This window comes from Papaver somniferum, chromosome 8, assembly GCF_003573695.1.
Source record: "Papaver somniferum cultivar HN1 chromosome 8, ASM357369v1, whole genome shotgun sequence".
NCBI classification, from domain to species: Eukaryota; Viridiplantae; Streptophyta; class Magnoliopsida; order Ranunculales; family Papaveraceae; genus Papaver; species Papaver somniferum.
The window spans coordinates 109,337,927-109,350,505 of record NC_039365.1 but is presented as its reverse complement, the minus strand read 5'-3'; positions in this window follow the sequence as shown (position 1 = coordinate 109,350,505).

Sequence of the window (12,579 nt, the reverse complement as noted above, 5' to 3'; positions counted from 1 at the left end):
AACGAAGCGCTCACATTTGTAATTTGTAATCCCGTATAAAATTTTCAGATTTAGTAGACCTGACGGTAAAGGCCATATCTTTCAGCTCGTATATCCGATTGATGCGCCTTTTTGGTATGTTTTATAATAGACATAGACGAACATATTTTTTTGAGAAATTATTGTCCCAATTCCCACCCATTGGTACGTTTTTGTAAACCCATGACCTGAAGTGTGTTGTATCTCATTTGTAGAAGTGATGAAAACATCTTGTAGAAGACTTTGGTTTATGCCCGTCTGTCGTGTAAGCTTTGGGAAGACGTTCATGTTACCATATTTTCAGGTATAAACATATTTATATGAATCGTTAGAGCTTGAATAAGTACGATCCATAGAGTAACGCTTCAGAGAATGGATAGTTGATGAAGTCGGATGTTGCGTCTGAGGCAGATGAGACCACAGTTGAATTTTCTCCAGAATGCTGAGACCATGAACGAAGTTCCTCTACACGTCCTTTTTGATGCCGATACTATGGTTGGAGTTTCCCAGAGACCGAAAATGATAGTCTTTGCTCTTCCATCCAGTGAGCCTTTACATGCACGAACCAATTGGTGAATTGAGCATTCCTTAGATGAATGTCTACTAGGATTTTAACCCAAATTCTCCTGAATATGACTTCACTGTGAAGTGATTTCGTCAGTGAATCAATGTTGTTGTGGCTGATAACAAGGACAGTCTCCATTCTGGATGTGATTGGTGAAGAGAGGAAGTTCCCCAGTCATGCAGGGGCTTGTGATGTAGAGAGGTTCTGTTTGACGACGTTTCATGGAACCACATCAGGTTGAGATGACTTGTTATGTGGATAACATTATTGAAATATATTGAATTGATATTTCCAATAAAATCAAGTGCCCAGTGCATCCCTCATTCACTTAGCAGAGTTGAAGGAGTTTGTAGAATCCATTGATAAATGATGTTGTATCTGCTTCAGAAGTCTTATCATGGGATAGTGAAGACTTATCGATTTTAATTCATCTACACTTTGATCGTGTCGGTATTGAACCAGTGTGTCATCTCGAGATGTTGTGCTGAAGCTAGAGGCGTTATTATCGAAGGTATACTCTTTGATTGGGAGTACAATTCGAAGGCTTCTTATGTGCTTGAGCACTGAAGAGTCGAATGTCTTATGCTTGATCGTCTCGGCTCCGTATATCTTCTGTTAATTCAGTATTCCGCTGCGAGGGATTCAACACTTGTGCATACATCAGAGATTTCTGATTTTGTGGCACTCGTGGACATTCCTGCAAGTCTATGGATAAATTCCCAAAGTGTTCTTTGCCATGCTTCCGTCATCTCTCAGTGATGAATTTCACGGTGAGATGCTCGATTCGAAGCGGTGTCAGGTTCAACCACTTGGTGAAATATTGCTGGAGTGAGATTACCCACTCATAGCGTCTTGTAATAGCAGTGATGCTGGCTGAATTGAGTCTCCATGCCAGAATAACATGTGAGGGAATGAAAGACATAGACATGGAAGGAATGAGACTTGCCTGAATGCGAAACCTCTTGATGAATTTCTATGTATCTTTTGCAGGTTATTTTTTTAACCTCGTCAGAGTTCGAATTTCCTCCAAGTGCTCTGATGATGGAATATCCGCCAAATCTTCTGGATCAGAAATTTCTTTGTTGGAGAGATGTGCAACAAAAGACGCTTTGTTTGTTGTCATGTTTTCAGCATGGGTCCATGCTATCACGTCATATCTTGGATTTTCCTGATTATGTGAAACTTGTTATATGTTCAGGTTGAACGTATTTTCTTCTTGAGAGTGATGTAGACATAAGCATCTCTGAGCGTTCCTTCATGGTCTCTGATTGAGATGGGTGCATGAGTAGCTTCTTATCGACTGATGCCTGTGACTCTAAGGTATTTCAGTGGAATGTTGTTGATGACGGTGTCAGCATCGATCAACATTCTTTCGAATTCATTTCTTCTTGTGGCAAGTAGTACCCAGTCGTGCATCTCCTTGTCTGTGGATGAAGGTTCAATGAGTATTTCCGAGATGGACGGACGTCTGATACAATGTAATTTGGTGCTTTGAACATGTCTTTTACCTGAGATTATTCATTTCTTCTTCAGTTGGCTGTCTCCTGATGAATGCCAATTTGGTTGCACCATCTTGAATCCAGACTTCCAGTAACTCGATTACTTCTTCAATGAGAAGAGAGAAGTTTGAATCTGTCTGATCATTTCCTCGTTTGTTGATGCGGGGTTGAGGTTTGTGCATTTTCGGATTGGTTATCCTTTCTTTGAGTTTCCGAAGGTTCCTGAGAGATTGGAGAAGTATGCTTCTGCTGTGGTGCTTCGGATTTCCTTTGCTTCCTTCAGCAACAACGTTCATGGAAGGTTGGAGGTTGTATTGTCTGTTGAAGCGACGCTGAGTATCACGAGGTTATCAGTCTAGGTCTTTCTCTTTCAGTAAAGCATGCGCGGTAGTTGCTGATCGCTTGCTTGCTTCATGAAGTTCTGAAAAAGTTTGGAATCGCAGATTCTCCTGCAAGGCTCTGTAGACAGGGATCATCCCATTGATGCACAAGTCCACCAGTTATTTTTCGGTGACATTCAGATCATGACCCCGAACCTCTTCACATATTCGTTCGGGTGTTCAGTGTTCTTCTGAGTCATCCTTTCTAAGTCAGAAAGAGTAATCTGCTCTGAGACGAATAAGTATTTCCTTAGAAGGCATTGACCATTTTTCCCCAACTTGCGATGCTTCCTGGTGCAATGTTATTGTACCATGTGTACGCTCGGCCCGTCAAAGATTTTGAAAATTCTTTCAGACGGACGACATGGTTATGCTCATATTCATCTAGCGCTTCTAGGAATCGAGAGACATGTTCTCGAGCGTTCCCCGTTCCGTTGTATAACGTGAATATTGGAGAAGTGTAGCCTTTTGGGAGAGGGATCTTTTGTGTAGAAGCAGGGTACAAAGGTTGATGACGGTGGACAGTTGGCGTAGTTCCTTTCCCACGGTCCTCCATGAAGCGTTACATATCTTCAAGAGTGATGAAACCGGCAGGCTCCTTTGATGTCGGTTTCTCCGTAGCTTTTGGGACTTCATCATCATCGACTACATGGACTGGGACAACTTCTGGATCGACGGTTGAAGCTGCTTCTTGGCCTTTTTCCTTCTTCTGAGTTTTTTCTGACATCTTGTCAGTGAGAGTTTCGAGATAATTGCATATCTCCTTCTGTGTTGCAGCCATGTCGGTTTGATTTTTGGAAAGATTCTCTTGCGCCTTCATGAGATCAGCTATGGTAGGCGGATTCTATCTGAGTTCCTCGGGATGTTGGCAAAATAGAGGATGATTTTCGATGTTGGTGTGAGGAGGAGTAGTATCAACAGCACCGATGTTGGAAGCAGGAGTGGTTTCTAGAGTACCACCGTTGTTGCTAATGCTAGCATTGTTCGGGTTAGTATTTGTAATTGAACCTGACCTAAGATCAACCATTTTGTGAAAATACGATATTGAAACCGAGAGATTAATCTCCCACTGTGGTCGTCAATCTGTGGATGGGGAAAAACGAGTCACCGGTTTTTTCGGAAGCGAAGAGACGAGCGTGTTTTCAAGACTCCTCAACCGAGAAAACTGTTCAACCTCACACAGATGCACTGTAAAGGGAGTGCTTAGATTAGAGAGATCAATCTGTAGGACTCCATCCTAAACCAAGTCAATGGCCGTTCCATAGTCAATTAGGTCGCAAAGAGGGAGATGGGTTGATCTTTAGGAGGGAAGCTGAGAATTGTGTGGGATCAATGATGATCAAGGATTGTGGATGTGTTGAAGGTTTCTGCAATTTTGGTGAACTGATGAGTTCGAAATAAGTTCTTATGGATTGATGAATTCTTGAGAGTAGTTACTCGAGAGAGACAATTGCTGATAGCTGGTGATCATTCGTTGTCCTCAATCATGGATTCAGAGACTTATTTATCTTGTCAGAGTTGTGAACACCTTGATCCCTGTAAGTGTGACGGTTTCTTGAATGAAAGAGTGGGAAAGTGGGAGATCATGGTACAACCAGTTCCAGGTCGTGCGGAGACTGGGTTGATCACTTACCTACTACTTTGCTAACTTCTCCAACCGTTGACACAACTTACTCACATTTCTCGTTGTGGATGAATCCACGTGCTGTAGGCTGCCAGACCAAAACCCTAGTTGTTATCCCCCAATTTGACGTGATTGATGTCACATGAATCGTGGAGTCTGAGTGACAGACGTGTATTGATCAGTTGTTGACTGGTTAGACAGTGAGTCTGGTTTTGTTGAATCAAGCATAAGTGGTGAATGCTCAGCGATTCATGGATCGAACATGTAATTCTCTGAAATGGTGTCAGTATTGTAGATTCAATGATGAATTACTGACCAGCGAGAGCAAGTATCGCTCGATTCAACGAATTACTGAATACTGAGAATTTGACGAGTAATTGAGCAAGTATTGCTCAATTCGACAAAATACTGAATGTTGATAATTTATCGTGCAAGTATGCTCAATTCGAAAAATTACTGATAATTTACTAAATAGTGATAGCTGGATCAATATTTGAGCAATTGAGAAAGTATGCTCAATTCAACGAAATATTTATTGGTGACGTGACCCAACAAAATATTAAAATATTGGTAGATTACCAAATAATATATAAATAATTCAGATGTTGGTTGCTGAATCATTATAAATTCATTAGTGCTTGAATCTTGCTCAGAGTGATGATTCGTAGAACATTTTATTCGAAACCCTAATTTCAGATCATAGTTGATGGGTCGCTGAAAATAGGTCATGAGTGATACAGGGACCGACCACATGGGATGATGGGAGTCCATGTGGTGCCCAGTGCTCGAATGATCATGCACCAGGGTTCTCAGTTCGAGAGTTGGTGAAACAATGATGATTAAATGTCGGTTTCATCATTTACTGAAATATTTCTGGGTTCAGCATTAGGTGATAAAACCTAGATATGAAAGGTGAGGACCGACCAAGAGATCTTGGGACCGGCTCTTGGTGGGCACGTGACCAATTGTTGGCCGTTTGAGCAATCCCTAGGTAGGTTGAAGAAATTTTGGGCCCAATACGAGCAATTGAGAAAATTAGGTCAGAATTATGAAAACATGTGGGACCGGATTTGTGCAAGCCCTAGGGATGACCCTGGTCGGTCATGAAGGCATGCACACGTTGCCGTGGTGTCCGTGTCTCCATACTGAGAGTTTTAGTATTTCCTGATGTGAGTTTGAGCAACGTTGTGAATTTTCAGAAGAGTTTCATCTTGACTGAAATTCTTGATTTTTGTTGGAATGAGCATGTATGCTCAATTCATCAATATTTTGTAAATATTAAAATAAGTGTATTTTAATATATAAAATTGTCGTAGGAGGCAAGCCGGTCGTGTGACCATGTTGGCTTTTGGGTTTTCATGATTCGAGTAAAATTTGAGAAGTTATGACAAAATCATGATTTTTGCTCAAACCCAGGAGTTTTATGAATTGAGGAAAATAATAATTATAAAAGATTATGGATTGCAAGGTGTGGGACCGGCGACGGCTAGGGCATGTCCGGCCGGTTATGTTGCCCGGTCCCGCACACCTTTCCTTAATTTTATATCATTATTTTCATGAAACTAGGACATACGGAGGATCCATGAGTTTTGTTAAAACGGAGGAGTTTCATGAATTTGGGGAGTAATAATTGTAAAAGGCTAGGGATTGTGAGGTGTGGGACCGGCCATGGCTAAGGCATGGCCGACCGGCTAGGTTGCCCAGTCCTGCACACCTTTTCCTATTTTATAATATTATTTCATGAATCCATGAAGTTATGGGAAATTCACGAGTTTTGCGCAAAAACAAGGAAACTTGCTAAAATCAAGGAGTTTTCATGAATTCATGAAAATAACAAAATATGGCAAAATAATAAAGGAGGCATGGGACCGGCCACGGATAGGGCATGGCCGGCCGGTGGGCCCGGCCCCTGAGCGCCTCTTATCATTTTATTATTATTTGTCGTTTTCCCTAGTTTTGCGTAGGATTCCTCGTCTGTCCATGTTTTTGGATGCTCGTTTGTGCATCCGGGTGCTCATTCGTGCATCATTGTCGAGTACACTTGCACCATTTTTGTGGGGCTTACTCAGCGATGGTCCAGATGCCCGGTTTTGACCTTTGTTGAAAATCCACCATCAACAGGGTGGCCTCCTGCTTCGAAATTCCCGCAGCTCTCAGAGTTTTGATGGTAACGATGTTGAAGTCAGAGGTTGTGTCGATCAATGTGTTGTCGAGCTCGGCATCCCTCAGATAAACCGTGGTCAGCAGTCGCCAGTTGTATTTCCCGTACCGCTTCCCGAGAGAGTTTGAGGTTCTGACGTGATTTCTTCAGTGGGAAAGAGTTGTTTGCCCGATAAAACACGATTAAGGGTTGTGAAGATATCTTGACGTTGTGCCTTGGAGAGATAGAGAATTTTGCACACATGCTGCATCATGGATTGCACAGTCTCGTGTACTGAGTCCCAAAGACCATGTAACTCCTGACTGGAATTGGATCTCTGTGAACTCCCTCATTGTCCAGTTGAAGATCCCCTGCTTCTACCTTTTCTTTGAAGATACACTTTATCCTATTGCAGTCACTGGTCGGGTGGTTGATAAATATGTGGTAGCAGCAATTTTGGGGTTTTCCATTTCCGCTTCAGTTGGTGGGCGCCTGGTAGGAGGTAGCCTGATGGCGTCGTCTTGGATCCATGCTTCCAAGAGTTCAATCACTTCCTCTATTGAGAAAGGGAAATCCAAGACATTTTCTCCAGCTTCTTGATGTCGCATGGGAGCTTTAGCGGCGGTCTTCCGTGGCGGAGCCACCTGTCGTGTTGGTGATGCGCGCTTGGATTTTTGTTCTGCCGCTGTAGCCTTCCTTTTTCCTCCTTCGTCTACCACGCTCACAGAGGAGGGACCAGTGTTGTATTGCTTATTGATGAGGCATCTATTTCCTCGAGCTTCGCGTGCGTCCTCGCCTCTGATTGGCCTGGTTCTTTCCAACAATGCTGGTGTTTCTGTGGCCGACCGTTTTGCAGCTTCATGAAGTTCATAGAATGTCTGGAATCGCAGATTCTCTAGTAAGGCGCGGTAAATGGGAACCATGCCATTGATGCAAGAATCCACCAATTGATGTTCGGTCACGTTTGGGTCATGACAATCCAATGCTTGAATTCTGAATCTTTTGACAAAATCATTCGGATGTTCGCTGTTTCGTTGGAACATCCTTCCTAGATCTGAGAAGGTAATTTGTTCAGACACAAAGAAGTACTTCTTGTAAAAAGATGTAACCATGTCAGACCAGTTGGAGATGCTGCCTGGTGTAATGTTGTTGTACCATGTGTATGCTCTTCCAGTAAGTGATTTCGACAACTTCCTTAAACGGAGAACGTGATTGTATTCGTGCTCCCCCAGGTACTCCAAGAATCGAGAGACATGTTCATACGCATTACCGGTGCCGTCATACAGAGAGAATTGATGGGGAAAGTATCCCCTTAGAATAGGAATTATTTGTACTTCCGGAGGATACGGGGGTTGATGCTGATGTATGTCCATGGAATCGCTTTTGTCTCGGTTTCGTAGAAGTCGTTCCAAATCTTCTCGTGTGACAAAATTGGACGGTTGACTTCTCTCCGCTTGAGTTCCTGGGCGAGTCTCTTCGTCTATAAATTCGCGTCCTGTTGAGGTGCTAGCGCCAGGGGTATTGGAGGTGTTCCTCATTGGCTCTGGATGGCGTGATTCTTGTGGTAGCCGCTCCGCTAGTGTCTTGAGGAAAACAAGTACCTCCTTCTGAGTCAAATCCATGTCCGTTTGGACTCTAGCGAGAACTTCTTGTATTTCCATCAAGTCAGCAATGGTAACATGGGGTCGGCTCACCCTGGCTCCTCCATTCTCTCGTACTGATGGTGGAGTAGCAGCGGTTCTGGTGACAGTTGGAGATGTCACGTTTGAAGAAACGTTGGGGGCAACAGCGGCCCGGGCTCTGGTGACTGGAGGTGTAACACCTGAAGTTACATTTTTCGCGGCAGAGGCTCTGGCTCTGGTAACCGAAGGTGTAGCGCCTGAAGGAACGTTCATGTTGCTGGTATTGAAAGGTGGCGTATTAACACTGCTGGAAGGAACGCCAACACCGAGAATAATTTTAGCGCCAGTGTTCTCAGGGTTTGGACCTGAGTTCTACCATCTTGAGATCGGGGTTGATAGATAAAATCGGGAATTGAGAAATTGATATTATGACCAAGAGATTAATATCCCACTGTGGTCGCCAATTGTTTATGGGTGAAAACTGTTTCTGCTAATTTTGTAATTTCGTGTGTGTAGAAAAAAAACTAGTCTAAACCCTAAACAATGTACTGCACGGGAGTAATTTTGATTCGAGAGATCAATCTGTACAATCCTGTCCTAAACCAAGAAATGGCCGTTCCAGGCTTGCTTCGGTCACAAAGTGAAGGATAAGGGTTGGTCTTAGGGAGGGAAGCAAAGAAAGTGTTGAGACCAAAATAGTTGATTCCGTAAGTGTGGGTGTTTCGAAACTTGTATGAGAAAGTTGAACTGGCTAGCTGAATGAAAAGCTATCAGAGGATTTCTGGATGTTGTATCGTTCCTCTGACCAAAACTTGTTGATTGGTGGAATTAGGTGAGACCTATTTACACGAGTCACAACAAAACGTACCATGGTCTCGTAGGAAGTGGAAACGATTGAGTAGTGGAAGAAGGGAGTAACAGGTAACGCCTGAAATTTATGTTTCCATAATGAAGGATACGTTTACACCATTACTTCTTTCCATTGCTAACCGCCCCGCTTTATGACACTTTCCTGTAATGGGCGTATTACACACCGCACGTTGTAAACCGTCAGACCAGTACCCTGATGAGTATCCCCCAGTTTTTGGATGTTTTGATGTCTCGAGTGTTTTCATAGAAAACATGTAGCACTTTGCTACATGTGGCAAGTTAAAATTGAGAGGCTTGCCACAGGTAAATAACATGTGATGCTATTAGGCTCGTCTTGGCTGGTCGCCTAAAACTTGCCACGAGCTTGCCAGCTCGGTGGAGAACTTCGATGACCGAGATTGCATCTTATGAATAAGGGTATATGTTGATTGTGGCTACCTTGTGTTGGCGCCTGAAAATGGCATAGTGGCGTTTTGTTGTACGCCAGTGGCATTGCGGCATGGCCCATGCATGCCAGTGGCACGGTGGTGCAAGTGGCGCCTGGCGTAGCCATGGCCACTGGATTTAGGAGGCCGGTCGCCTAAAAGTTGCCACAAGTCTATCAATTCGGTGGCAAACTTGGATGGCTGAGATTTCATCTCAGGAGGAAGGGTAGTCGTCAATTATGGCTACCTTCTTTTGGCGCCTAATAATGGCGCAATGGCCTTTTTAGGGCATGTCAGCGGCATTGCGGCATGGAAGGCATGACTTTTGCAAGTGGTTCCTGGCGTAGCCATGACCGCTGTATTTAGGCGGTTGGTCGCCTAAAAGTTGCCACAAGTCTATCAGTTTGGTGGCGAACTTGGATGGCTGAGATTGCATCACAGGAGGAAGGGTAGCCGTCGATCGCGGCTACCTTCTGTACGCAGTGGATCATTTAACGCGCGCTGGCGATGTTGCGGCATGGATCGCATGGTTCGTGCAGGCCATTGGCACGATTGCGTAAGTGGCATAGCCGCGCCTGTGGCATGGCCAAAGTTGGGATTTGGTGTCGTGACCAAATTAGGGCTTGGCACTATAGCCGAAAATATGGTTTAGCGCCGTGGACAAATTGGGATTTTGGTGTCGTGGCCAAAGTTTTGGCGGCATGGCTCGTGCATGCTTGTGGCGCAGTGGTGCAAGTGGCACCTGGCGTAGCCATGGCCGCTGAATTTAGACGGCTGGTTGCCTAAAAGTTGCCACAAGTCTATCAGTTTGGTGGAAAAATTGGATGGCTGAGATTGCATCTCAGGAGGAAGGATAGCCTTCGATTATGGCTACCTTTCGTAGGCAGTGGCGCCTTTAATGCGTGCCAGTTGCATTATGGCATGGATGGCACGGTTCGTGCATGCCATTGGCACGGTGGCGCCTGACGTAGCCATGGCCACTGAAATTTTGGCACGTTGGTGCGGAAATCTTGCCTAAATTAGGGTTTGGCTTGTCGAAACCCTAATTAGTATATATGGCATGTCGCATGTGGTGAGTGGTCATTTTTGGCGCATTTGGCATGTGTGCCTGGTATGCGCGTTTGGATGTGCGCGTTTGGCGCGTTCGGCATGCCGTTTGGCATGTTGGCGCATTTTTGGGAAGCCAATTGGCTTTGCGGCCATCTGGCGCGGTTTCTTTCTTTTCAACACTGTGGCGAGTTTAAAGCGACCTGATTGGTCGATGGGAAGTTGGGCCGGCAAGCTAGGGAGTGGCCATACTTCCAGTGCGTTTTGGAGGATTTAATCGCCTAGTTTGGCTAAGCATAGTTTTTAGACCAACGGGGTCTAGTGTATTGCGCGGATCTCGAAACCCTGATTTTGCAAATTAGTCGGGTTTATGAGTTTTTTGTGAGTTATCGCAATAATTGGCTGGATTTTGTATGCTGCCACAAAAATCCTTATCTACAGAATGCAGTGTGCTTTCCGTCTGAGCATTTCGTGCGATGGCTTAACTTTGGTACTTGGAGGTTCATGATACTACGCTGCGAGTGAACATAAATCCGTCATGCCATACCGATATTAAGGGTTCTTCCGAGGAACATAGCACAGGAAAGTACTCAGTGAGTCTTGTATTGGCGAGGTACCTAAATTTATAGAGTGTTTGGGATGGTTGCTATATTCACCAGTCTGGATAATATTTCATGTAAATATATTGAATGGCTCAATTAATATGCCGGTGGAGAAATTAGCACTCACGACACTGTTTCCTTGAAGAGTGATGTCACATCAGATGCAAGGTTTTACGATTTTAACCCTAAGCTAAAAACCACCATCAACAACCTTTCCCCTGTTTTTTAGCTTAGAAAGACGTGTGCCCTCGTGCAGGTTGCTGAAAAGAAGTTGAAAGGTATTTCCCCAGAGAATACTGGTGTTGTTACTTCGTTGGTGATAATCCGTAGTTTTGTTTATGGTTCTGGTGGTAGTCAGCATTGTTCAAGGTGATCGATATGACTGTTGAGGATTCGAATGAGGATTTTGAGATTCCTTATGGTGATGGTGATGAGGAAGGCGGTCACGAGTGAATAAGCCACTTCGTGAAAATGCAGTTGAGACTGCCCTAACAGAGAAAGTTACCCATGCTCGATCAGAGCGTCATGTCGAGCTTTTAATAGAGACAACTCTTTCCGTCAAAGATGGTGGAGTAGTCCCTCGAATTTTCATATCAATGGTCATGTTGGTGTTACTTATGTTTTAGTAAATTATATCGTGTATACTTTGTTAAGTGTTGCTTCTGTTATTGGTGGTGGTGCTCAAAGTATTTAATATCGTGTATCAGTATCCTATCAACCGGTCTGATACACCTATAAAAAAGATTATATCGATTTTTATCGGTGATACATCATTAAGACTAGAATTTTAAATATTTATAAATGTTTCAATCTAAGAAAAATTGGTGTCATATAATGCATTGATTCTCAAAATCAAAAGCGTCACGGTACAAATTCAATCTCATTCCACTATCTATCCCATAACTACATTTAGATAGTCATGGAGTGAGTAGAATGCTCACATCTTGTGTCACAAAGTGACTTACCAAGGTTTTTTGTATAAACAAACTTCTTACCTCGCTTGACTCTAGTTCTCTTAGACTTATTCTTGTCTTCAAGGATTCCCTGTTGATTTCCCAAACCCATATTCATTATTTGCATGTCACCTTGAAGCTTGTAAATTCTTTTGTTGTTCCTTTTAAATTTCTAACACTTACTTTGAACATGATTCGCATTTCCACAAAACAAACAATTCAGAGAAGAATTTTTGTTTTGCTGATTTGCCTCCTGTTTATCACAACTTTCAACATCCAACATTCCAAAACCGGCCGGAACAAAGGAGTTGTATGTGCTCACAGTCTTGCTTTTGAACCCTAAACCATTTGTGTTTCTAAAATACTTCTGACCAAATAACATTGTTGAGATCTTGTCAGAGCTTCCATACAACCTTTGCAGGTCACATTTAAGAGTATTAATCTCTTTTTCTTTTAGAGATAGGGTTCTGGTGAATTCATCATTAAGACAATCAATCTCAAGATTTTTCACTTGAAGTGATGATTCAAGTTTCTCCAACAATATCTCTAGTTGAAGATTTTCTTGATGAGTTTCTTCATTTTTATCCAAGAATTTCAAAATCTCAATGTCAAACTCGTATTCTGAATCGGAATTTGAGTTAGTAGAAGTTTCTGCCGTGAGAGCTGAAATTTCTGTGCAAACTTCAGAAGTATGCATATCATTGACCGACTGACATGATTTTTCTTGTATTGAATCATCTGAAGCGTCAGAGAGAGAGTTCTCAGATATGATTCTCTTCACAATATCCTTGATCTTTTGTGTAATCAATGACCTGTCAAGATCAACATGATTTG